Source organism: Saccopteryx bilineata, chromosome 1 (assembly GCF_036850765.1).
Source record: "Saccopteryx bilineata isolate mSacBil1 chromosome 1, mSacBil1_pri_phased_curated, whole genome shotgun sequence".
NCBI lineage: Eukaryota > Metazoa > Chordata > Mammalia > Chiroptera > Emballonuridae > Saccopteryx > Saccopteryx bilineata.
Genome location: NC_089490.1, coordinates 90,867,853 through 90,890,838, shown reverse-complemented (window position 1 = coordinate 90,890,838; position 22,986 = coordinate 90,867,853). Strand labels below are relative to the sequence as shown.

Sequence of the window (22,986 nt, the reverse complement as noted above, 5' to 3'; positions counted from 1 at the left end):
AGTGTGGCTCTTCCACAAAATACCACATGTAGGCGCTACCTTGATAAGGTATGTACCTACCTATATAGTTTAAGTTTAAAAAATTTGGTTCTCAAAAGAAATTTCAATCGTTGTACTGTTGATATTTGGCTCTGCTGACTAATGAGTTTGCTGACCACTGTCAGAGGTTTTAAAAAATCAGGAAAGATTCACTCCTGTCTGAAACAGGTAGGTACTGCCTTACCTTACAGTAAGGCATATAGCCTTTCTTCAAAATGTCAAGACACACTCAAGCGCCTCCAATGCAGCACCCAAAGGAGCAGCAAGATTCTTTCTCTGAAACTGTCATGGGATACTAGTTTCTCTCATCAGTATTCTTTTCACACAGCTTCCCCAAAAAATTGACTCTCGTCATGTCTCATCATGTATTGCAGTGGTCCCCAACCCAGGCCGCAGACCGGTAACGGTCTGTGGGCCATTTGGTACCAGTCCACAGAGAAAGAATAAATAACTTATATTATTTCCATTTTGTTTATATTTAAGTCTGAACAATGTTTTATTTTTAAAAAATGACCAGATTCCCTGTTACATCCGTCTAAGACTCACTCTTGACACTTGTCTCGGTCACGTGATACATTTATCCGTTCCACCCTAAAGGCCAGTCCCTGAAAATATTTTCTGATATTAAACTGGTCCGTGGCCCAAAAAAGGTTGGGGACCACTGATGTATTGTACACAATCACATAGTTGGTTAACATTTTGTTGATTTGCTTCTGTATAGTGCATGGCATGATTAACACTAAAAATCTCTCTATGAATACAATAAATGCTGAACTCTGCACAGCCCTTGGTCAACATGTGTTTTCCATGGTCTCTGGTGCCATACGTGGTGCCATAACAACAGATAACAATTACACAGTGTTTATCATGGACCAGGCACATTATATTAACACATTTAATACAACAATCTTGTGAGGTAGAAACTATTATTATAGCCATTTTAGGCAGCCCGGGAACTGGCCTAAGCCTGCCGGAGGGCTATGCTGCTGGCCTGGCTGGGCGTGGAAATGCTTCGATTACAGAGAATCCTTCGCCAGATTAGGCCAGTGTCCAGGGCACTGGCTCCTCACCTCACTCGGGCTTATGCCAAAAATGTAAAATTTGGTGCAGATGCCCAAGCCTTAATGCTTCAAGGTATAGATCTTTTAGCTGATGCTGTGGTCGTTACTATGAGGCCAAAGGGAAGAACAGTGATTATTGAACAGAGCTGGGAAAGTCCCAAAGTAACAAAAGATGGTGTGACCATTGCAAAGTCCATTGACTTAAAAGATAAATATAAAAATATTGGCGCTAAACTTGTGCAAGATGTTGCCAATAATACAAACGAAGAGGCTGGGGATGGTCCACCACTGCCACTGTACTGGCACACTCTATTGCTAAGGAGGGCTTTGAAAAGATCAGTAAATGTGCTAATCTAGTGGAAATCAGAAGAGGTGTGATGCTGGCTGTTGATGCTGTAATATCTGAACTTAAGAAGCAGTCTAAACCTGTGACAACCTTGCCTGATCTGTGGTGGTACAGTGAATAAAGCGTCGACCTGGAAATGCTGAAGTCGCTGGTTCAAAGCCCTGGGCTTGCCTGGTCAAGGCACATATGGGAGTTGATGCTTCCTGCTCCTCCCCCCTTCTCTCTCTCTCTCTCTCTCTCTCTCTCTCTCCTCTCTAAAATGAATAAATAAAAAATATATATTAAACCTGTGACAACCCCTGAAGAAACAGCTCAGGTTGCTACAATTTCTGAAAATGGAGACAAAGAAATTGGCAACATCATTTCTGATGCAATGAAAAAGGTTGGAAGAAGAACGTCATTACAGTAAAGGATGGAAACACAATGAATGATGAATTAGAAATTATTGAGGGCATGAAGTTTGATCAAGGTTATATTTCTCTATACTTTATTAATACTGCAAAAGGTCAAAAATGTGAATTCCAAGATGCCTATGTTCTGTTGCGTGAAAAGAACACTCCATTGTTCAGTCCATTGTACCTGCTCTTGAAATTGCCAATGCTCACTGTAAGCCCTTGGTCATAATTGCTGAAGATGTTGATGGAGAAGTTCTAAGTACACTTGTTTTGAATAGGCTAAAAGTTGGTCTTCAAGTTGTAGCAGTCAAAGCTCCAGGTTTTGGTGACAATAGAAAGAACCAGCTTAAAGAATGGCTATTGCTACTGGTGGTGCAATGTTTGGATAAGAAGGATTAACTCTAAATCTTGAAGATGTTCAGCCTCATGACTTAGGAAAAGTTGGAGAGGTCAGTGTGACCAAAGATGATGCCATGCTCCTGAAAGGAAAAGATGACAAGGCTCAAATTGAAAAACGTATTCAAGAAATCATCGAGCAGTTAGATATCACAACTAGTGAATATGAAAAGGAAAAACTAAATGAGCGTCTGGCAAAACTCTCAGATGGAGTAGCTGTGCTGAAGGTTGGTGGGACAAGCGATGTTGAAGTCAATGAAAAGAAAGACAATAACAGATGCCCTCAGTGCTACAACAGCTGCTGTTGAGGAAGGCATTGTTCTGGGAGGGGGTTGTGTCCTGCTTTGGTGCATTCCAGCCTTGGATTCATTAACTCCAACTAATGAAGATCAAAAAATTGGTATAGAAATTATTTTAAAAAGCACTCAAAATTCCTGCAATGACTATTGCTAAGAATGCAGGTGTTGAGGGATCGTTGATAGTCGAGAAAATTATGCAGGGTTCCTCAGAAGTTGGCTATGATGCTATGCTTGGAGATTTTGTGAATCTGGTAGAAAAAGGAATCATTGATCCAACTAAGGTTGTAAGAACTGCTTTATTGGATGCTGCTCGAGTGGCCTCGCTGTTAACAACAGCAGAATGTGTAGTCACAGAAATCCCTAAGGAGGAGAAAGAGCCTGCAATGGGAGGGATGGGTAGAATGGGAGGTGGCATGGGAGGCAGCATGTTCTAACCCCAGAATAGTGCTTTATCATTAGTAATGAGAACTGTGAGATGAAGCTCGAGGCAGTGCTCCTCACCTATAACTTCAGAGAAGTCAGTAAAGGAAATGACTGAAGAAAAGGCTGGCTGATGTAAGAAAATCACTAATAACCACCAGTTGCTGGTTTCCGTTGACAACATACAATGGTTTACTGCTATCATTGTCCATGCCTACAGATAATTTATTTTGTATTTTTTTTTTTTCATTTTTCTGAAGCTGGAAACAGGGAGAGACAGTCAGACAGACTCCCGCATGCGCCCGACCGGGATCCACCCGGCACGCCCACCAGGGGCAACGCTCTGCCCACCAGGGGGCGATGCTCTGCCCATCCTGGGCGTCGCCATGTTGCGACCAGAGCCACTCTAGCGCCTGGGGCAGAGGCCACAGAGCCATCCCCAGCGCCTGGGCCATCTTTGCTCCAACGGAGCCTCGGCTGCGGGAGGGGAAGAGAGAGACAGAGAGGGAAAGCGCGGCGGAGGGATGGAGAAGCAAATGGGCGCTTCTCCTGTGTGCCCTGGCCGGAATCGAACCCGGGTCCTCCGCACGCTAGGCCGACGCTCTACCGCTGAGCCAACCGGCCAGGGCCTTATTTTGTATTTTTGAATAAAAATACATTTGTACATTCCTGATAACTAAGTGCAAGAGCCATGTACCAATGTACTGCTTTCAACTTAAATCACTGAGGTATTTTTACTGTTCTGTTAAAATCAGGATTTTAGTGCTTGCCATCACCCAATGAGAAGTTAAGAAGCAGCCTTTCTGTGGAGAGTAAGAATAATTGTGTACAAAGTAGAGAAATATCCAATTATGTGACCTTTGTGTAATAAAAATGTTTCAAATTAAAAAAAAAAAGTGAAGCACAGAGGCGATAACTTGCCCAAAGGACAGAGTTACATAGGTATAGAGACAGAATTTGAATCTAAGCAGTCTGATACCAGAATGAGTCCTCTTAGCCCAATATCTTAGTACAGTGTGATAAAGCTGCACACAAAACATATGTTACCAAAACATTAAGCTTTGACATATACTCTGTGGACACCTCTATCAGAGCAATTACCACACTGTATTAAAATTATCTGTGTACATATCCACTTCCCCATTGCAAGTTCAAGTCTTAGTCATCATTGTGCCTAGCACTACCAAGACTCATAAATTCTTCAACAAGGTTTTAGCTTAAGAGAATACCGTTTCTATTTCTTGGGTGTGCACTTCATATTTTCAATGTTAGTGCTTCTTCAGCTCCTGTGTGCTACCACTTCCTAAGACCCATCTGCTCTAAGACAAGATCTGCTTCTCAAATTGTGCTGCTTCCCTAGAGATGCTGGCCAGACCTCTCAAACTGCCTGGGGTACATTCTTGGAGCCCTGAAACACCACCAAGACCTACACACCATTCCTGCTGGGCAGGGCACAGGCAGTACAGCTCCCACCCCCATCAGCCAGCAGCCTGGATCAGCAGCTCTTATCAGGAAGATGGAGTAATTTGAGCCACCTGCCAACCCATCTCTCAACTGCTTAGACAGGCCCTTTCTGCTATCAAGTTGCACAAATGCCTAGAAACCTTATACCGGGTGTGAAGGAAGAAGCAATAGGGGAAACAACATAGCATCTGGTGCCCTGCCTGCTTCCATTCACTGCTTGGGGCCATAGAGATCAAGTAGACCTAATTCACTCCAGTGAGGCCTTGGGACTATAAAGATTGTATGGTGGGTGAGATTAATATTACCATACAATAGAGATCAGTATTCATCTAGAGTGCAAGACACATCCCCACTGGAGTCATTCTCCAAACAGCTGGAATGCTACCTCCTCTATAATATTCTTGTGAAGACAAAGGTCCACTGCAAACGCCAACTCTGAAAGGCACAACTTTACTTCATATCTTTAATTGCAGAAGTCTGTAAAGGATAGCAGAGCTAGAGACAAGACTAAGCTTGAAATCTGTTAATTGTATGTCTAAATCAGAATCCATTATTGTTTAGTAAGCAAAAGAAAAATATTCCCTGTCTGTTGAACCATAGGTATTTAATATCCCATCAAGTCTCCAAAGCAGAGTGGGCATATCCCAGGGCTAAAAGGCATTCACTCAATCCTGGGCCTTTCCACAAACACAGGGGGCTAAGTGAAACTAGCAGCAATATGGCTGCCAAGATGCAAACACCTATCAGGATTAAACCTTTCTTTCTCATAATTCAATACAAAACCTGGCTCACTTAACAGCACTGACATTCAATTAGAATAAACCTGGGCATTTTGGGTATGTCTGGTATAAAAGATGTCATACTGAATAAAATCACACTGCAGTTTGATTCTTTGCGCAGTGACTCAGGGAGATCCTGAGTATCATTAATAACTCAATGACATACAAGGTATATGGTCCAAAATAGGCCCCAATAAGGCAAAAAGACAAGACCAGGAAGCAGCTGACTAGGGCAGCTGGAGAGCTGAGAAAGCCTTATTTTACTCAAACATCTTTAAAAGGTAGTACCAGTCAGGGATGTGTAGGTAGGTATTCATGTGAAAGAATGGAGATGCAAATTAGGTCTCCCACATTGTGAGTCCATGATTCTAATAAAAAACAAAAGAAAGAAAGGACTCAAACTTTGTGAGATCCAGTACTAATCCTAGTCATCCTTACCAGAAACATTTCGATCTAGTTATTAGAGTACACCAAAACAGAATAATCCCAATTCCATAAACCTAACAAATAGAGAAAAAAAATCTCAACTGATATAACAGTGATCTCCAAATATATAGAAAAGCAAAACAAAGATAAATATGCACAGTAATACTATCACTTGAGATTTTAAAAAGGAGTGGAGAGCCTGACCAGGTGGAGGCACAGTGGATAGAGCATCAACCTGGAACACTGAGGACCCAGGTTTGAAACGCGGAGGTCATCACCCCTCCCCATCCCCTTCTCTCTCAGCACCCCCTACCCTCCCTGCTGCAGCCCTGGCTCCAGCAAGTTGGCTTGCAACTCTGATGGTGGCTCTGTGACCTCCACCTCAAGCGCTAAAAAAAAAAAAATGGCTCGGTGGCTGAGCAACAGAGCAACGGCCCCAGATGGACAGAGCATTACCCCCTAATGCAGTGGTAGTTAACCTGGTCCCTACCGCCCACTAGTGGGCGTTCCAGCTTTCATGGTGGGCAGTAGCGGAGCAACCAAAGTATAAATAAAAAGAGAGATTTAAGTAAGATGTTTTTTAAAGATTTATTCTGCCAAACTTAGTGGAAATCCAACATAAAGTACTTGGTAAGTAATTATATTATATGCTTTAACTTGCTGTAACTCTGCTTTATAAATTTTATAAAGTTAAGTTACTTCCCTACTTTATAAGTCACCATTACTGTGGAACTGGTGGGCAGTTAGAAAATTTTACTACTAACAGAGACATAAAAGTGGGCGGTAGGTATAAAAAGGTTGACTACTCCCCTGCCCTAGTGGGCTTGCCAGGTGGATCCCAGTTGGGGCGCATGTGGTAGTCTGTCTCTCTGCCTGCCCTCCTCTCACTAAGAAAAAAAAAAGGGGGGGGAACCCAAGGTCTCTGGCTTGAGCCCAAGGTACTGGTGGCTTGGCTGGAGCCCCTCAACCCCCAACAAGGCACATATGACAAACAATCAATGAACAACTAAAGTACCACAACTATGAGTTGATGCTTCTTGTCTCTCTCCCTTCCTGTCCGTCTGTCTCTAGCTAAAAAAAATAAATAAATAAATTTAAATTTAAATAAAAGGAGTGGAGAAAATGTTATGCAGGTACTATCTTTGGAAGGATACCCAGATAATTAAACACAGTGATCACCTGCAAGGAAACACTAGGTAGCTGGCAGAAGGCAGAGATATTTTACTCTTCAATTTTTTGCATTTCTGAATCACAACCATAGGAATATAAATGTAAAAATAAATGTAAAGAAAAGAAAAAGTAAAAAAAAACTCCATATACAAAACTCTCAGAGAACTTTCACTAAAACAGTAAAAAAGACTAAGAAATGAAATATTCTATTTAGCTCTAAAGCCAAAAGCTTGAGCATATTGTCTGCTCTCGCATACTCTCTCTGAGCCTGAGATAACTTGTCCATTAAAACGAGTCCATCATCTATCAATACTTTACCTGACTGAAGCAGAGCTGGTCCAGATAACTTCTACATGCCTTCAGCTCTTATGATTTTATACTACTCACCATAATCAATCTGTTGATTTATCTACTGTTGATATATAATTTGGTCAAATCAGAGATGGAATAACTTTGAGGCAAAAAAAAACGCACACCAACAAACCATCATATATACAATTATTCCACTTAAATTCCCCTGAATATGAACTACAGAAAAGTGAGATAAGTCACTAATACAATGTGTGGCACATGCAAGTACACAATAAATTTTAGCAAAACCCCAATTTGATATACTGGCTAGATCCAAATCAATTATTGAAGAAACTGGGGTTCAATGTTATCTTCAAGTTCCACATGAATCAGCTTTCAGGTTAATGGGTAAAATGTTTCCAATATTAAATTTACAGTATGCAAAGACAAGAAAGCACATAATCACTCTATCCCTCAGCATCACACTCTTCTGTCTGAGGGCTGAGTCCCAGAGGGAAAGGCCACTGGATAAAGAGCCACAGATCTGAGTAGACTGTATCAGCTTTGCCACTTCTTAGTCATGGGGCTTACAAAGACATAATTTCTATCTGAAAAATCACTTATCTTTTGGGGTTGTTATAAGGAATAAATAAATACCTGTGTCAAAACATTCTATAAACTAAAATATAATATAAATTTAACAATTGAGTAGGATGTGCAATTCTAGTCACCATACTTCAAATCCAAAGATTGTGATTACAGAAAGAGCAATACAAATTAAGAGATTTTTTAATAGATATTAATGTTCACTTATTTTTTTCAGCACTTACTGAGTTCTTATTATCATACATCCCCGACACTGAAGGAGGAACCAAGGATATAAAAATTAAGGGACTGTGCCTGACCAGGCGGTGGCACAGTGCATAGAGCATCAGACTGGGATGCGGACGACCCAGGTTCAAAACCCCAAGGTCGCCAGCTTGAGAGCAGGTTCATCTGGTTTGAGCAAGGCTCACCAGCTTAAACCCAAGGTTGCTGGCTTGAGTAAGGGGTCAGTTGGTCTGCTGTAGCCCCCCGGTCAAGGCACATAAGAGAAAGCAATCAATGAACAACTAAGATGCCACAACAAAGAATTGATGCTTCTCATCTCTCTCCCTTCCTGTCTGTCTGTCCCTATCTGTCCCTCTATCTCTCTGTCACACACACACAAAAAAGATTAAGAGACTGTTCCTGCTTTTAAGGAACTCAAAAAGCACTAGGGTACAAAAATATAGGACTGGGTAATAATAAAAGCTATTATATAAGGTGAGGCAAAAATAGATTTCTTTTTCCAAGTGAGAGGAGGGGAGAAAGAAAGACAGCCTCCTGTATACACCCCAACTGGGATCCACCTGGCAAACCCCATCTGGGGCCGATGCTCTGCCCATCTGGGGCTATACTCACAACTGAGCTACTTTTAGCATTTGAGGCGAAGGCTCCATGAAGCCATCCTCAGCACCCAGGGCCGATGCACTCGAACCCATAGAACCATGGCTGCCTGCAGGAGCCTGACCAGGCAGGGGCACAGTGGACAGAGTGTCGGACTGGGACACAGAGGACCCAGATTTGAAACCCCAAGGTTGCCAGCTTGAGCGCGGGCTCATCTGGCTTCAGCACAGGCTTGCCAGCTTGAGCATGGGGTCGCTGGCTTGAGCATGGGATCATAAACACAACCCCATGGTCACTGGCTTGAGCCCAAAGGTTGCTTGCTTGAAGCCCAAGGTTGCTTGGCTTGAGCAAGGTGTCACTCGCTCTGCTGTAGCCCCCTAGTCAAGGCACATATGAGAAAGCAATCAATAAACAACTAAGGAGCAGCAATGAAGAATTGATGCTTCTTACCTCTCTCCCTTCTGGATTGTCCCTGTGTCTCTCTCACAAAAAAAAAAAAAAAAAAAGAACCATAGCTGCGGGAGCGGGAGCAGAAAGGGGGGGAGAGGGGGGGGAAGGGGAGGAGGAGGGGGAGGGTGGAGGAGGGAGGGATGAAGGAGGGGGAAGGGAGAGGGAGGATGGAGGATGGAGGATGGAGGAGGGAGGAGAAAAGAGGGAATAGGGAGAAGAAAAGAGGGAGGAGGGAGAAGAGAGAAAAAAAGAGGGAGGAGGGAGGAGAGAGAATGGAGAGGGAGCACGGAGAGGGAGAGAGAGAAGGGGGAGGGGTGGAGAAGTAGATGGTCGCCTCGCCTGTGTGCCCTGCCAGGGAATCAAACCCAGGACATCCACATGCCATGCCAATGCTCTACCACGGAGCCAACCAGCCAGGGCCAAAAGTAGATTTTTAATTGTGAGTACACAAGACTTTCTTCTTGCATTATAATTTATTATTGTATTATTATCCATTGGAACAATGGATAATACTTTTGCCCACCCGTATGTTGAACAGCTACTATGTGTCAGACCCTTAAACTAAGCATACTACATACTTAATTTCTTTTCACTCTTACACTAATCCTATAGCATGTTTACAAGGTAAGAACCTGAAGCTTAGTTACTTAATCAAGTGACTTAACCAAGATCACACAGATACAAATCGGTAAAGCTAGGACTCCAACTCTCAGGTCTGTCTGTCTGCAAGCCCATTCTATTTCTTTTTTTTTCTTTTTTCTTTTTTTTTGTATTTTTCTGAAGCTGGAAACCGGGAGGCAGTCAGACAGACTCCCGCATGCGCCTGACCGGGATCCACCTGGCACACCTACCAGGGGGCGATGCTCTGCCCATCCGGGGCGTCGCTCTGTCATGACCAGAGCCACTCTAGCGCCTGGGGCAGAGGCCAAGGAGCCATCCCCAGCACCCGGGCCACCTTTTGCTCCAATGGAGCCCTGGCTGCAGGAGGGGAAGAGAGAGACAGAGAGGAAGGAGAGGGGTGGAGAAGCAGATGGGCACCTCTCCTGTGTGCCCTGGCCGGGAATCGAACCCGGAAGTTCCGCACGCCAGGCCGACGCTCTACCACTGAGCCAACCGGCCAGGGCCCATTCTATTTCTTATACTCTTGGAGTGGGCAAAGCTTTTCTAAGCACAACACAAGGGAACACAAAACATTAACAGACCAGTTACATAATAAAGAAAAATTAACTTCTGATACAGAAATGAAAAAAACAAAGTGCAACAGAACTTGGTGAGTACCCTACTGTTTGTGTAAAAAGAAAGGCTACAAGAAACAACAATGGTACTTGTTCCGTGAATAGGGTAGAGGGCAGATGGGGAACAGGAATGAGAAGGAGACCCTTCACTAAATACCGATTCATGAATTTAGAGTCACAACATCTACTTATGAAAAGTAAAATGCAATAGTTAAGAAAATATTGCTGACCTTTAATTTCCATAATTATTTGACTTTTTCCCCCCCAGAATAACTATTATTTCTCAAAAAGTAATCAATGTAAAACAGGTTGGAAATGAAGTGGTTACCAAAAAGAGAGGGGGTTGGGGGAGGGGGTAAAGGAAGGGGAAGGGAATAAAGAGGGACAACCATACGGTGACAAAAAATGATTTGACTTTAGGTGATGGGTATACAACATAATCAACAATTCAAATGCTATAGAAATGTTTGCATAAAACCTATATACTCTTATTATCAATGTCACCCTGTTAAATTTAATTTTCTAAATCAAATTAAAATTTTTAAAAAATGTTGAAATACCCTTAATTAGACAATTTCCTTCTTAAATCAGGATGCTGGACCAGTCAAATTTTAAGTTTCTTCAAACTCTAAATTGGTAAACCAAACAACGTATTTGCTATTTGCTTAAAACTAACACAGCAGAAAACAATACAAATATTGATCAATTTACGACCTATGCAACTTACAACCATTTGACTTTACGACCACAATCGCTAGCCACGACTGCTCCGCATCTGTCAGCGCAAGCGTTGCCCAACTGGGCGTACGACAGTGCGGACCAGCTTCTGGCAGCACTACCATCTCCGCATGCACCATTTCAACTGTTATCCCAGACTCGGTACAGCAATTTGTGTTTTGTGTCTTGGATATTTTTCATCAAACCCCTCCCAAGATGTCTACCAGGAGGAAATTGTCTTTTCAAATATTAAACCAGTTGTACTGGTAATGCAGTGTTTTACTTAAACCTGACGAATGTAAAAATAAGAAACAAAATGGTGTAGAGATGATACAAATGGCATAAAATGAACAAAGAAAATTATGATATATAACAATAATGAAAGAAAATTACGATAAAACATGACTTAAAGATTTTTATAACATCATTTCACAGTACTGTACATATAGCCTACTCAACTATGACCAAATCGTGTTACAACCGGTCTGTCGGAACCAATCGTGGTTGTAAGTCAAGCACTAGCTGTACACGGTGAAGCAAAAATCCAGAAAGGGTAAATGATCCCTACACTAAGCTCAAGAAAATCAAATTTAAAGCTTTTCTGAAACAGATTTCCCAGAATAAAAAGCAAAATCTACAGGGTAATACTCCAAACTACTCATCGAGAGAGGAACATAAAGTAAGCATAAAGGGAAACTGCACATACACACAGACACATGAGTATCTGTTAATCATAGCATTTTTATACAGCTGACAAAAATCACTTATGGTCCCTGGTAAGCACTTTTTGAAAGGCTTCATAACATGCCAACAATAACCAATTGATCTCCAACACTGTAAAACACAGCCAGTTCAAAGCAAAAATGTTGCTGCAAAAAGATATCTCTAGTACAGGGGTCTCAAACTCGCGGCCCGCCGAACAATTTTGTGCGGCCCGCAGACTAATCCACGAAGTTCAAAATATTTTGGATAAAATTAAGTAAGCCTAGGGGCCTACTTGTATTTTTCATTTCTCTAGCATCCTAGCTAGATATTAGCTTAGTTAACAGCAGTTGTGATGCGAACTACAGTTTCTGGTCGTTTTGTGACACTGAGTAAACTGCATGTACGATTGTGCTTGTTGTACTGATTTTTTTTTGTTTTCAACTGCAGTGAGAAAAGTGTTGCGTAACAGTTGCCTTTTGTAGACCTAGTGCGGCCGAACGGCTGTGATCTTGCTCTGCGGCCCACATGCTGAGTTGAGTTTGAGACCCCTGCTCTAGTATAACAAGCATCTAAAGCCCTATAATAGAAAGTAGAGGGAAAAAGGATGTGTCTTTATTCCATAATGAGCAGCAGTTGGGGATGAGGAGGAGGTAGCCAACAGAAATAGTAACCTCAAAGCCCAACACAGGCTTTTTAAATATGATCAGCATCACTTCAAACTCTAGGATGATGTCAAAATTAACCAAATAAAAAAAAAAAGAAAAGAAAAAGCCTAATCAACTTAGCAAAAGTCATGAGGCAAACTTTGAATACCATGCAATAAAATCTGCACATGAGGATAGCAAACACAGACATTTATGTAATAGACCACATAAGTGATGGCTATACAGCAAGCACCATTCTCCTCGATTCTCCATCTGCCTCTGATTCTCTCACAGAGATGGCCAGCATAAGACCACAGTCGTACTTTCAAAACAAGACTACCACCAACTCCCTGAAAACTTTGCCAAAGTTCCCACTGTGAGAGGCAGCCATTGTGGAAACTTCCTGAAGTTCCAACAAAGTCCTCAGACCCATTGTGCCAGCCACTGACAGTGACAGTGTTCCTGGAAGCTTGTATGAGGCGCAAACCAATGAGTTAAGCTTTGTGAGTGCTGGGAGCCTCCACAAAACATCTAATTTTGCCAGTTCTTGCTTTGAATCACACAGTCTTACTACCCCATCCCCTGGAAACTAAGAAATAGCAGGTGAAAGCTGTCAAAGCCACATACATATTCAGTCTGATTAGAGGATAAGCAGCCTCATTTGCAGATACTTTTTGCAAAGGAATGGGGGGAAAGGGTGGGTGGAGAAAGTTAAGAACGTGGGCAAGAAGCCAAACAAGGAATTTTGGGTAGAAATTCCTGCTTTCTACCTGAAATTATTACCTACTTCCCTCATAATTTTTGTGGAGCACTGAACCGCAGAAGGGGGAAAAAAGAAAAAGAAAACTTAAGGCTGTAACTGTGTCTGTATAAAAATCCCAGACAGGATAGCCTATGAAACTAAGTTCCATGGAACAAGGGCTAACTATGCAGCTGCTTTCCTACTTTCCTAACACTCCAAGATAAATACAGCAGGCTCATAGAAGCCCACCAACTTCCAGGAAAATGGAACCAAAGTCCTCTTGACTCAGGACAAGCCACAAACTCCTGAAATAAATCCCTAAATAAAATCTATATTGGTCCTCTTTGGAAATCATCTGGCTGACAGCAATTAACACCCCCTCCTCCAAACAGGTTCAATTTGCAAAGGAAAAAGCTGCTCAAATAAAGCAGTTGGAAGAATTTCCCATGAGTCTCTGTTCCAAGTGTTCCAACCCAAGCAGTAGTTGGAGCCCACATTCAAACCCCACAGTACCCCCTGCACTTCCTCTAGTTCTGCTAGTATGGCTTCTGCTCCAAACCCAAGCCCCAGAGGGGGGAGAGTCCCACAGCTACCCCGCACATCCCTTCCAATAAATCATGCTTTGCTTGTGATAATTCCAATTAGGATCCGACAAAATCAATGTGGCCAAAAAGAAAAATAAACAGTATGCCTCCTTAAAAGCCACATGCCTGGAACAAAATATCCAATACGCAATGCAAAATCTCTTTCCCTCGGCAAAGGAGAAACCAAGGAACCAGACTCTACATGGGAAAAATCCCACATACAAGGATATTATCTGGGGACCTAGGTCCCTGAAAGACCCAAGTATTATGGTTGAACACACCCATGTGGAAGTCAAAACTCCAAAGGCTCCATTCCCACCCTTGGGAAAATAGGTTTTTAAGCAGTTACTCAACCATTGTCATTTGGCAATTCAAAACTGTCACCTACTTTTTAAGTGGTATTTATCATGTGTCCTGCGCCTTGCATCTTCAGCTGAAATTTCTAGATGCCACATATGAGCAGGACACATCAGAAGGAAGTGATACTGCAAGTCTCAGGGTCTTTCCCTCCCTCCCTCCTTCCCTCCAGTCCCCCCACCCCTGTGTCTCAGAACCTGCTTTATTCATTCAGAATCCAAAAAATCACAGGCACTACAAAGTACTGTATACTCATTTGCCTTTAAAGAGGCCCCAACTAAACTAGCAAGAGGAATTATTATTTTTATTAAGTGAGAGGAGAAAGATAAATGGACTCCCACATGCACCTTGGCCAGGATCCACCCAGCAACCCCCATCTGGGGCAATGGTCTAATCCAGTGGTCCCCAACCATTTTTGGGCCACGGACCGGTTTAATGTCAGAAAATATTTTCACAGACCGGCCTTTAGTGTGGGACGGATAAATGCACAAAATAAAATTATGCGACCGGCGTAAAAACTGTGGTATTTTTAAATATAACTGTCGAACTTATGATATTTATTGGGCTAAGTTAAAGGAGGAACAAGCATGTCCTCATTATTCAGGCTGTATTTAAATTTGTTATTCTGACAACGTTTCATGTTATTTATTCTTTCTTTGCAGACCGCTGTGGCCTAGGGGTTGGGGACCACTGCTCTAATCAACTGGGCTATCCTCAGCCACTTCGAGAGGAGACAAGAAAGACTGAGAAGGAAAGAAGCAGATGGTCATTTCTCACGAGTGCCCTGACCGGGGATCATACCCGGAAATCTGCATGCAGGGCTGATGCTCTATTCACTGAACCCTGGCCTTTTAGGCCAGGGCCTGCAAAGGAAGTCTTGAGGCTAGAAACAGGTGAGAAATACACAGGAGCACAAATCAGAAGCTGAAAGGGAAGGCAGAGGGGAGAACAAGGGCCAGTGAGAGATGATTCCTTTTTAAATTCTTTTAAGTATCTATCTCCAAAGGTGAGATTTAAAAGAACTGTAACAAGCTTCCTCATTTTCAAGCATATCCAATAAGTAATCTGAAAAATAACATGTATTTTGTGAGGTATCTCAGTTTGGCACTTTTTCCTGCATCCATTAAAACAAGCTATAAGCCTGAGCAGGCGGTGGCTCAGTGGATGGAGCATCGGACTGGGATGCAGAGGACCAGGGTTCGAGACCCCGAGGTCGCCAGCTTGAGTGCGGGCTCATTTGGTTTGAGGAAAAGCCCACAAGCTTGAGCCCAAGGTCGCTGGCTTGAGCAAGGGGTTACTCGGTCTGCTGAAGGCCCGTGGTCAAGGCACCTATGAGAAAGCAATCAATGAACAACTAAGGTGTTGCAATGCGCAATGAAAAACTAATGATTGATGCTTCTCATCTCTCTCCGTTCCTGTCTGTCTATCCCTCTCTCTGATTCACTCTCTGTGTCTGTAAAAAATAAATAAATAATTTTTTTAAAAAAACAAGCTATAATAGCTTATGAAAGTCACTGATTGAGAAGAAAAGGTTAAGGTCCATAGTTGATCAAATAGGCTTAGTCCCAAATGGTGGTAATATAGCCAACTGCAATACTCCTGAATCTCTCAGCAGCACTGTAGAAGGTAGATCAACAGACTGCTCCAATGAACTGGAACAGTTTAGCTCTAATTGCCCCCTTCCTTGTGTGGGTCCTCTATTTTCCTTAACCACACCATCACAAAAGGACTTTTTACAGATACACACGTGTACGCAATTAATATCTGAGCACAGGAAACTAAACATCAGGTTGCCATGCACCCAGCACATTCAGCAGTTAAATTCCACCCAAGCTTCTGTTTTTAAAAGACTCCCTCTCTCACCTTTAACCCAAAATCAATGAAAAGATCAGGTACCATTCACAAATCCCACAACATCCAGTCTCTTTACTTGAGCTAAACTAGACCCCTGCCCCCCACAGCGGGAAAATCTGGAGAAACAAGTAAAGCCATCTGCAGGCCCCAACTGAGGAGCAAGAAGACAAAGTTCAATTCAACAAGAACCATACATAGATCCAGGAACAGTGCTAAATCCTATGAACCCCAAAGGCTTCCCTGACCTCACAGTCTGGATAAGGGTGGAAGGGCAGACATTTGAGCAAATGTTAATCTAAAGAACCGTAAAACAGAGCTATGGACATTTCTATGTTTTATAAACCAGGAGGAATGTGGGAGGGATGGGAGCAGACACAAAATACGTCCAAGAGAAATCAATATCCCAGCTGATTCTCGAAGACTGAGCCTTACATATAAGAGAGATGTGAGGCAGAATTGAAGGTTGAAGGAACAGAACAAGAGGTATGAATTAGCCAGGGTGGCAGTGTGCTCAGAAAATGACAAGCCTCTGAACATGGACTTGTAGGCGGTGAGTGGAAAGATATGAGGCTAGAAAGTCAGGCAGAAGTCAGGACAGAAGGCCAAACAAGAGAATGGACTTTATTTTGAAGTCAAAGACAAGCTATCAAATGATTTTAAGATCTTTTAGATGGATGATTCTGTTAATAGTCTGGAGGGTGGATTTAAAGGGACTGGAAAGAAACCACAAAAGAAAAGGTATCCTAGCTTAATTCTCACAAACACATGAGAACAAAAAGTAACATCCATTTGATACAACATATTTAACCAAGAAACCTTATAAAATTTGAAACACAAACATTCTCACCAGTTGTGCTATCCATGTACCACCAAAACAGATAGTGTACCTCTGTTACCCACACTCCCAGTTGAGATCCCACAGGTTTTGTGAAATGTCCACGCACCTGAAGCAGGTACTATGATAATGCAGTAGTCCTTTCAGTATTTAGCTAATGTCTCCTCTTCCTCTAACTAAAGAGACCACATGATCAGATCCATTTTCCACCTCCACCCTGATGACCAGCAAATTGGGCTTCCTGGTTTAACACACTGCTAATCTCTAGTAGTTCTAAACTCTGGCAGTTAATCGAAGTGCGTTAACCACTCCATGCTGATTGAGCAGTAAGCAGGAACTCACTGAGGGCTGCTGTACAGCAGGTTAAAAGAGAGGCAAGAAATAAACATTTACTCCTGAATTCTATGACAGGCACTTTAAATAATCTCAGTTATTCATTATAGCAGCTCATTAGAGTACGTATTAATTCTTCAGTTCACAGATGCGTAAACAGAACTGCAGATGTTAAGTATCTTGCCAAAGGTCAACCAGTTGGTAAGTGGAGGAGCCAGAATTCAAACCCAAATATGAGAAATTTGAAATAGTGTTTCTTTCACTACACCAAACTTCAAGTATATATGGATAACAAATGTAACTATATAGTAAGGTTGGTAATAATAGTAATAATAACAATATCTCCCCTTTAAAAACTGAGAGAGAACCCTTATCATATCATCTTGCATTAAGGGGTCACTCAGAGAAGACACAAATGAGTGATCACAACTGGATTCTCCAAATGCTTCTAAAAAAAGGTCATCCCTGAGCATTAGCGACCAAAAAATGTTTAGACTTAAATAATCAAAGCAACTTAGCTCTGCTCCAAAGACATATATCAAATCCTCCATGCACTTTCCCCTCAGAATCCCTAAGACAATATTTGAAAAAATGCATGGCTGATAGCTCGCTTGTTCTCTCTCTTAATTTCTTTCTGTGTCTCTCGGTCTGTCTGTCTCTCTCTCTCTCTCAAGTACATATCTCTCAAGATTTCCAAAACTACTTTCCCCACCCAAATTACAGAAATATGTCCAGGATTCACTTGGCAGTTCTGATCCGATTTGCCCCAATCCTGGCTCAAGCAGCTTTGCATTACCCTCCTAACTAGATCAGCACCAGCCAATGGGTTTATTCAAGCTGATCTGTGATGGATTAGATAATGAAACTTTAGCCATGTAAGCTGCCGGCTTGTATTGGTGCTGTAGGGGAGAAGAATAAGAAACCCAATACTCCTAAAGGCCACCTAAAACACCAAATGCAGCTACCATCCTTCACTCCCATCTGTTTGCTCATGCTCCAATTACTGCCATCTCCTTTCCAACATCTCTAATGCTCTTCCCTCTTGTCTTTGAAGGAAGTGCACATTCTACCCCAGAATAAAGACATTTACTATGCCTTACAAATACATATCAACAAAAATTCAAACAAACCCACTCACTAAAATGACCGTCTTTATTGTTTCTACAATTGAAGTCTAACATCAAACTGACAGCCTGAAATATGTCAAACTAGTAATTCACTAGAGCAACATTGTTTACAATAAGTAGTATAGTGAATTTCTTTTCCCACAGTCCTGTAATCTTGTCTGTCTGCACCAGTCTGTTTTATATCAAAATGAAAGTTAAATCTCTAGTTAGCTTCTGTTGTGTTCACATGTCTGTGTGATAGAGAAAAAATGACAAGGTGGCTAAAAAAATGGGAGAGAGTTGGGAACAAATTCAACTCAGACGAATTTCTTGAGAAGCCCTGAAGAACAAATCTACTTTGAATTCAGATCTGAATTTCTCCTTCTCACACAGTCCCAGTTTTACATTCACAGTCTTCTCTATAAGACTTTTTAAAAATTAGTAATTCTTACATGACTGTGCCTCAGTCTCTGCATCAGCAATACTATTTACCATTCCAGTAGTGTTACAGGATGAATGTCTGTGCTCCTCCAAAATTAATATATTCAAGCCCAGCCCATAATGGAATGGTATTTGGAGGTGGAGCCTTTAGGAGGTTATTCGGGTTAGATCAGATTATAAGGATTGGACCTCATGATGGGATTTGTGCCCTTACAAGAAGAGATGTATCTTTCTCTTTACAGAAATTTCCACCAATGAAAGGCTATGTGAGTACACAAGGAGAAGGCCGCTGTCTATAAGCTGGCAGACTCATTGTCTTGATCTGGGACTTTCAGCTTCCAGAACTGTGAGAAATAAATGTCTGTTGTTTAAACCACCCAATCTACAGTATTCTGTTATGGCAGGCCAAGCAGACGAAGACAGAGATAAAAAGTTCAACAATTTTTGTGAGATTATTCATGATTATAACTTGAAAGGAAAGCATATTACTTTTATAACTCTATCCAAATGGTAGCACCAGGTTCAGTTTCAGCACCAAATACCTAAATGAGAGTTCAAAGAGACATCCCCCTAGAAGGAAAGAAAACCAGAAACAAGCTAATGGGAAGATAAACTATTTCAAGAAATACAGCATTCACATAGCAATTATAAGCTATCTGAAGCCCCTTCCCTGAGACCAGGGAAAAGTCTTCCTGCTACTAAAATTAACAACTAATATGAACTGCAGAGTGCACTTAGCTACACTGGATTTATGAGTCTATGATTTATGAGTCTACTATATGGTTAGTCGGCCATATAGTAATCACACACCAACATTTCACAGTTATAAAGAATTTTGCTGAAAGCTAAAAGGAATAAGTAAGGTGCACCTTGACTTATACAGCAGCTAAGTTCGTGGAAAGTTGCACAAAAGCTGAATTTTTGTTAAACTTTATTCACTGGAACAGATGTCCAAAAGAACTCGTTCACTAGTGTGTTTTAGCAAGGCAAATTTTCACAGATATCAGACTTGCGTAAAGTGAAATGAACCTCTGAAAGCTACAGTTAACCTTCCACCAATTAAAGTACAATATTGCCAAGTATCCTAACAACTAACTTCATTTCTCAAACTATATTCCAGTTTTCAAGTTGAATTTGTCCCTTTCCTCCTGCTCCATGGTTCAGGGTTCTCTGTTTCTATACTATTTCCAGGGTTTCCTCTTCCACCCACATCAAGTTTCTGGATTCTGCCCATGAAGGGACCAATCCTTCCTCTCTACCTTTGTGAGCTTAAAGATTACAACATAAATACCACAGACTCTCTCGTGTTCTTTATGGTCCACTTTGGGAAGTAATGATTTACTCTAAAAGCTTACTGGGCTATAACTCAACAGGGTTCAGCTTTGGAATCTGCAGCTTAGAGGTACATCTCAATTCATAAGCAGCCTTGGGAAATAAACCCCGATAATTTTCTTCTATAAAAAAGGGTTAATCTTTTGACACTCAAGCCCTGGCCAGGTGGCTCAGTGGATAAAGCGTCATTCCAGAGCGCTGAGGTCTCGAATTCGATCCCAGGTCAGAGCACATAAAAGAAGCAATCAATGAATACACAACTGAGTGGAACAACAAGTTAATGCTTCTCTCTCTCTCCTTTCTATCCCCCCCTCTCCCTTCCTCTCTTTCTCTCAAGTCAATGGAAAAAATAAATTTTTTAATCTTTAATCTCTTGACACTCAAAAGATTGGGAAATTTCATGAAGGTATATTCTCACCCATGAATCTCATTTTATTTATTTATTTTTAAGTGAGAGGAGGGGAGATAGAGAGACAGACTCCTGCTTGCACCCCGACCAGGATCCACCTGGCAACCCCTGTCTGGGGCCAATACTTGAATCAACTGAGCTATACTCAGCGCCTGAGGCCAACGCTGGAACCAATCAAGCCACTGGCCTGCAAGAGGGGAAGAGAGAGAGAGAAGAACAAGAGGGAGGGGAAGAGAAGCAGATGGTTACATCTCATATGTGCCCTGACCAGGAATCAAACCCAGGAGACTGGCCAACACTCTATCCACTGAGTCAACCAGCCAGGGCCAAATTTTATTTTTTCTGTTTCTTAATAATCTGTAAAAAAATGGTACATTTCAGCTTCAACTTAAAAGGCATTGAGCCCTTACTATGTACCCAAAAGCATTAGGTATTAATAATAAATATAAACAAAATATCATCCCCATCTTCTAAAAGCTTACAGTCTCACTTAGGGAAACAAGAATAATAACACAATTAAGGAACAATACATATGATACATAATTAAGCATCAAAATAAAGGAGACAAGAGGGGGCTCTGACTGTTGTGAACTAAACTATCACTATCAGGAGGCTTCTTGGAAGGAGCTGAGACCTCAAAAAAACTCTATTTGTGTTAAGTTGTAAGGAAAAAAAAACACCTTTAAGACAAACTCATACATAGAGAGAGGGCCATGTAATGATGGAAACAGATCACAGTAATACAGCCACTGGCAAAGTAGCCAACAAACAGGGGAATCTCTAGAACAGGGGTCCCCAAACTACGGCCTGCAGGCCGCATGCGGCCCCCTGAGGTCATTTATCCGGCCCCCGCTGCACTTCCAGAAGGGGCACCTCTTTCATTGGTGGTTAATGAGAGGAGCATAGTTCCCATTGAAATACTGGTCAGTTGGTTGATTTAAATTTACTTGTTCTTTATTTTAAATACTGTATTTGTTCCCATTTTGTGTTTTTACTTTAAAATAAGGTATGTGCAGTGTGCATAGGGATTTGTTCATAGTTTTTTTTTATAGTCCGGCCCTCCAACGGTCTGAGGGACAGTGAACTGGCCCCTTGTGTAAAAAGTTTGGGGACCCCTGCTCTAGAAGTTGGAAAGAAGCAAAGAATGGATTCTCCTCTGGAGCCCCCAGAAGCAACCAGCCCTGCTGACATCAGAATTTTAGATCAGTGAGATTGATTTTGGACTTCTGATCTCCAGAATTGTAAAATAATAAGTTTGTGTTTTTCTTTAAAAAAAATTTTTTTTAAATAAACGATATAACAAAAAGGTCGGCTACACTAAGATTTTTAAAGTACATATATATTTACATATAGCCTATAGACATTACTACACTGCTGATATCTTCTCTCCTAATGCTGCCAAACCCCTGCGCTTTCTGCTCCACCTACACCAGTCTCTATCCCAGGACATTAAAGTAGTTGGTGCCCTAACTTTAGAAGATGCAACTGCCATGGTACCCACAATTCCTCTACCTGAGCCCTCTTCCCTCAAATATCTGAATGGCTGATTCCCTCACTCCACACAAAGGTCACCTATCAGAAAGGTCTTCCCTGACCATCTTCTTCATCACTCTCTCCAGGGGTCCCCAAACTTTTTACACAGGGGGCCAGTTCACTCCCTCAGACCATTGGAGGGCTGCCACATACAGTGCTCCTCCCTTCTGGAAGTGGGGGGGGGGGCAGATAAATGGCCTCAGGGGGCTGCATGCGGCCCTCGGGCTTGTAGTTTGGGGACGCCTGCTCTACACATTTACCTGTTTTATTTTTTTCCTTTGCACTTACCACCACTTAATAGTTGTTGATTTCTTTATCGTTTGTCTTTTTTGATTAGAATATGCATTCCATGAAGGCAAGATCTTTAGTTAAGTTCACTACCATATCTCTTAGGTTCTAAAACAGGGCCTGGCACATAGCAGTTGCTCAATAAACATTAGTTAAATGACTATTAAATATTCTATAATTATTCTCAGAATGATACAAGAACATCCTAGAGGTGTAGGTCACCTAGGCTTAAATCTCATCTTTTTTTTTTTAAATCTCATCTTTTTATGAGCATTATTTCTACTTGACTCCCAACTATACCACAATTTCAACCTCTCTATAAAGCCGTCCTTGACCATTTCAGTGGGAATGACCATCTACCTCTTCTGGACCCAATGGAACAAATCCTCTGCATACTTTGGCTCTAAATTATGCAATGTCTATTTACACACAACTACCTTGTGGTATCTCCTCACCTAAACTGTAAGCATCAAGTACCTTAAGATCAGAGAACCTGACATATATTTTAGAAGGCAATTTAAAAATAATCCTGTATAGCCTGACCAGGCGGTGGGGCAGTGCATATAGTGTCGGACTGGGAAGCAAAAGACTCAAGTTCGAAAGCCCAAGCTTGAAAGCAGGCTCATCCGGCTTGAGTTTGGGCTCACCAGCTTGAGCATGGGGCCGCTGGCTTGAGCATGGGATCATAGACATGACCCCATGGTCACTGGCTTGTGCTCAAAGGTCGCTGGCTTGAGCTCAAGGGATCACTTGCTCTGCTGTAGCCCCCTGGTCAAGGCACATATGATAAAGCAATCAATGAACAACTAAGGTGCCACAACAAGAATTGATGCTTCTCATCTCTCTCCCTCCTGCCTGTCTGTCCCTATCTATCCCTCTCTCTATCTCTCTCGCTAAAAAAAATAAT

General features: G+C 41.9%; 1 protein-coding gene and 1 pseudogene across 16 annotated transcripts in view; one reads left to right on the top strand and one right to left on the bottom strand.

The window, feature by feature from the left end:
* RBFOX2 (RNA binding fox-1 homolog 2) overlaps positions 1-22,986 on the bottom strand; it is a 326,779-nt gene that overhangs the window by 300,880 nt on the left and 2,913 nt on the right. The gene's annotated exons all lie outside the window — the stretch shown is intronic.
* LOC136319958 (60 kDa heat shock protein, mitochondrial-like) lies at positions 1,047-3,168 on the top strand (annotated as a pseudogene).